This window comes from Oncorhynchus gorbuscha, linkage group LG07, assembly GCF_021184085.1.
Source record: "Oncorhynchus gorbuscha isolate QuinsamMale2020 ecotype Even-year linkage group LG07, OgorEven_v1.0, whole genome shotgun sequence".
In the NCBI taxonomy this organism is placed as follows: Eukaryota; Metazoa; Chordata; class Actinopteri; order Salmoniformes; family Salmonidae; genus Oncorhynchus; species Oncorhynchus gorbuscha.
The window spans coordinates 12,931,692-12,936,691 of NC_060179.1; the positions used below are offsets into that span (position 1 = coordinate 12,931,692).

Genomic DNA, 5,000 nt, shown 5'->3' on the forward strand with positions numbered 1-5,000 from the left:
GTCCGTACACGTGTGTGTGTCCGTACATGTGTGTGTGTCCGTGCATGTGTGTGTGTCCGTACATGTGTGTGTGTCCGTACGTGTGTGTGTCCGTGCATGTGTGTGTCTCCGTACGTGTGCGTGTCCGTGCATGTGTGTGTGTCTGTACATGTGTGTGTGTCCGTACGTGTGTGTGTCCGTGCATGTGTGTGTCTCCGTACGCGTGTGTGTCCGTGCATGTGTGTGTGTCCGTGCATGTGTGTGTGTCAGAACCTGCTGCATACCAATGGCATCACAAATGACCAAATCGATGGTTTAAACAGTCGTTGCTGCTAAAGTGTATCAATAAACATTCTCTTCCTCCTCCCTTGGTAGGCTAATTGCCCAGTTAAAAGTCCCACTGTTTCCTCTAATTGAAAGTTCATTTGCAATCAATAGCACAGCTTATTTACATATTGATCCTCCTTTCTCCTCATATTGTTAACATATTCCCTCCCTGTCCCTCTTATGTCCCTCGATAGACGCTCACAGTCAGTGTAGAGTAGCTTGATCGATGCGGTGCCATAAACCCCCGTTGTGAGTCTTACTGCTGGTTCAATCTGATTACTTTTCAAATTTGACAGTTGACGTTCATTTTTTTCTTTGATATCGCCATGGATTTTGTTTCCCTCAGAACAGGATGTCATTCAACATTTCATGCGACACTTAAATATAATTCCTTGAAATAATAACTATTTTATTTTGTTTCCTGTGTCAAAGATTGTCAATTTGAAAATAACATTATATGGTTTTGGGAATTTTCCAAAAGGGAATTTAATTCCACATTCAATGTGACACTAAAGGAAATTCTTATAAATGTTTTGTCAGGTTTAGATTTTATTGCCCTAGTTCAAAATTGTCATTTTTAGTATATCTGCAACTACATTTTTTAAAACACAATTTTTTTTAATACATATTTTTGGGTTGCTTCGTAGATTGTTATTTTGAATAAGCATATATAGCAGTATGTTTTAGACAGGCATAGTAATACAAGGAAACATACAAGACCTAGTCTTGTCACGGCCATCACAGATAAGGAAGAGATAGGAGTTCACCACACACTCAAATCTAACAAAGACCCTGGTGGAGAGAGGGAAGGAGGAGAAGAAGACAGGAGAGGGAAGTAGGAGAAGACGATAGGAGAGGGAAGTAGGAGAAGAAGACAAGAGAGGGAAGTAGGAGAAGAAGATAGGACAGGGAAGTAGGAGAAGAAGACAGGAGAGGGAAGGAGGAGAAGAAGACAGGAGAGGGAAGTAGGAGAAGAAGACAGGAGAGGGAAGTAGGAGAAGAAGATAGGAGAGGGAAGGAGGAGAAGAAGACAGGAGAGGGAAGTAGGAGAAGAAGATAGGAGAGGGAAGTAGGAGAAGAAGACAGGAGAGGGAAGGAGGAGAAGAAGACAGGAGAGGGAAGGAGGAGAAGAAGACCGGAGAGGGAGTGTGGAGGGCAGGATAAGGAAAGGAAAGTGAGGGAAGGGAAAGAGACAGAGGGAGCAAGAAAAGAGATTCTCTCTCTCTCTCTCTCTCTCTCTCTCTCTCTCTCTCTCTCTCTCTCTCTCTCTCTCTCTCTCTCTCTCTCTCTCTCTCTCTCTCTCTCTCTCTCTCTCTCTCTCTCTCTCACACACACACACTCTGTATAATGATTGATTTGAAGCATAGGCCTGGTCTGTCTGTGTGTCTCTGTCTATCATTGGCTGTGGGCTTCCATAAGATGTTTCTTTTCATTTGCACCGTTCTGTTCCCTACCATGTCATTCCTGTTCTATTGGTTAATTAGCGCAGCCACACCAACCCCTAATGGAAGCCTGCTATACTAACAAGTGGTCCACAGATGGTCCACAGATGGCCAACACAGACAAGAAATCTATCAATGCTTCTGCTGTTGTAATAGTGACAAACACTACTACACAAACGGACTATTTTACCTGTAATGATTACTGGTTATCCAGAAACAGATTTACGTCTCCCTTTCTCGAACAATACATTTTCTATTAGAAGAATTAGGAAGGGAAGTGCTGCTCAGGTACACAATAGTATGTTTTGGTAGATAGAAGGTGCTCTTTGGTAAAAGGGCTGAAATGGTCATCAAGAAGAAAGGAGGACCAAGGCACTCTTCATATAATGAATTAAAATGCCTTTATTTGTATGGCGTGTTCAATGGAAACAAAGTTTCAAAGCTGTGTTGCGTTTTGGCTGCATGGCCTTGGTCAGGGAGTGCAGATATTCTATTAGTTTAATTCTTTACTAGCATTCTACCAATGTGCTCATGTTGCGTAAAGTAATAACACAAAACAGAAGGGCAAATATTTTTCCTGGAATCCCTTCAATCTAATTTGGTTCAAATATGGAATTCAGAGAGCAAGGCCTATTATTATGTAGTCATATGTTTCAGCTCTTAGAGCTCTGGTCTACGATTAAAACACAGCAGAATACATTCTCCCTGGCTTTTAAAGTAGACGTGTCTGTTTTCTACATTCGAATTAGACAGTAACAGAAGACTGTTAGATAATAATCTGGTAAAACATAGGCCTATTTTCAGAAGGCTGCCAGACTGTCTGTCTTCCATTTTGTAGTGTACTCAGACTTGCCTTTCTTCTTAATTCCTTAGAAACCAAGATATAACAATAGTGATGAGTTGTGTGCCCATCTCTTTGAATGTCTTTGTGCATGTCTGTTTGTGTACGTGTGTATGAGAGGATGCATTTGAGTCTGTGTGTGTGTGTCTCTTTGTGTGTGTGTGTGTGTGTGTGTGTGTATTTCATCAGTATCATGTCTCACTTGTCTCTGTCTCGCTGTCGTAGCAACCCAGCACTAGTAGACAGATGGATATATGTGACAGGTACATCTGATTGGTCTGATAGAGTTGACCAGGGAAACACAGCTACAGCTGGTTCTTACCTCATTAGGCCAAACATTGATTCAGACCCCATGCCTCTCTCTCTGTGTGTGGCAGAAGGCTCTGTAGATGAGTGCTGGTAATAGAAGAGAATGAATTCTTATCAAAGAGATGGGTTGGCCATTAACCCCAGCAGAGAGAGAGAGAGAGAGAGAGAGAGAGAGAGAGAGAGAGAGAGAGAGAGAGAGAGAGAGAGAGAGAGAGAGAGAGAGAGAGAGAGAGAGAGAGAGAGAGAGAGAGAGAGAGAGAGAGAGAGAGAGAGAGAGAGAGAGAGAGAGAGAGAGAGAGAGAGAGAGTGGACACTTTATGGAACACAAGGCCTTCACTATCTCATGTTGGACTTTCCATGGCCTGAGGTCATCTGCCTTTGGCCTAAAGAGCAGGAACCTGGACTTCACCAAAGAAATCAGAAATACAGACATTGTCATTGTATAAGAAGCATGGTGTGGAGGAGATGGACCCACTGGTTGCCCTCTAGGTTACAGACAGCTGGTAGTCCCATCCACTAAACTACCAGGTGTGAAACAGGGAAGGGTATGCTATTTTGATATTGAGCAGACCTAGCTCACTCTATTACATTAATCAAAACTGGAACATTTTACATTTGGCTAGAAATTCAAAAGGAAATGAACTTAATAACAAAATTGTCCTCCTGTGTGCTACCTATATCCCCCCACTAGAATCCCCATATTTTAATGAAGACAGCTTCTCCATTCTGGTGTCGAAAATCAATCATTTCCAGGCCCAGGGACATGTACTAGTCTGTGGTGACCTAAATGCCAGAACCGGACAATAACCTGACACCCTCAGCACACAGGGGGACAAACACCTACCTGGAGGTGACACCATTCCCTCCCCCATACGCCCCCCTAGACACAAAAAAAATGGGTCACAACTCCTGCAGCTCTGTCGCACGCTGGGTATGTACATAGTCAATGGTAGGCTTCGAGGGGACTCCTATGGTAGGTACACCTACAGCAGCTCATCTCTTGGCAGTAGAAGACTCCTTTATCACTGACCTCAACCCAGAGTCTCTCAGAGCGTTCACAGTCAGCCCACTGATGCACCTATCAGACCACAGCAAAATCACACTCTACTTGAACAGAGCTCTGCTTAATCATGAGGCATCAAAGCCAAAGGAACTGAATAATATTAAGAAACAATATGGTTGGAAGGAAGGTAGTGTGGAAACCTACCAAAAAACAATTAGGCAACAACGTATTCAATCCCTTTCAGACAACTTCCTGGACAGAACGTTTCACTGTAATAGTGAAGGTGTAAACTTGCCAGTAAAAAACCTCAACAGTATATTTGACCTCTCAGCTTCCCTGTCAAATCTGAAGAAAATGAACAACAATGACAAATGGTTTGATGAAGAATGCAAAAACCTATGAAAGAAATTGAGAAACCTGTCCAACCAAAAACATAGAGACCCAGAAGACCTGAGTCTACGCCTTCACTGTGGTGACTCACTAAAACAATACAGAAATACACTACGAAAGAAGAAGGAACAGCACGTCAGAAATCAGCTCAATGTCATTGAAGAATCCATAGACTCTAACCACTTCTGGGAAAATTGGAAAACATTAACGAAACAACAACTCGGAGAGTTATCTATCCAAAATGGAGGTGTGTGGGTAAACCACTTCTCCAATCTTTTGTCCCTATAACAAAGTTAAACAGCAAAAACATATACGTGATCAAATACAAATCTTAGAATCAATGTTAAAAGACTACCAGAACACACTGGAATCTATATTACAGGACAAATACAAACCCCCCTACCCCAACAGGCCTGTGGTGTTGATGGTATCCTCAATGAAATGATCAAATATTGCAACCACAAATTCGAATTTGCCATACTTAAACCCCTTAAACATCATCCTTAGCTCTAGCATCTTCTCCAATATTTGGAACCAAGGACTGACCACCCCAATCCACAAAAGTGGAGACAAATTTGACCCCAATAACTACCGTGGGATATGCGTCAACAGCAACCTTGGGAAAATCCTCTGCATTATCATTAACAGCAGAATCATACATTTCCTCAGTGAAAACAATGTACTGAGCAAATGTCAAATACACTTTTTA

The 5,000-nt window shown here is 42.3% G+C and overlaps 1 protein-coding gene across 2 annotated transcripts in view; it reads left to right on the forward strand.

Moving 5' to 3' along the window:
* Positions 1 to 5,000, forward strand: part of LOC124039491 (zinc finger homeobox protein 4-like) — a 194,731-nt gene that overhangs the window by 153,837 nt on the left and 35,894 nt on the right. The window lies entirely within an intron of this gene.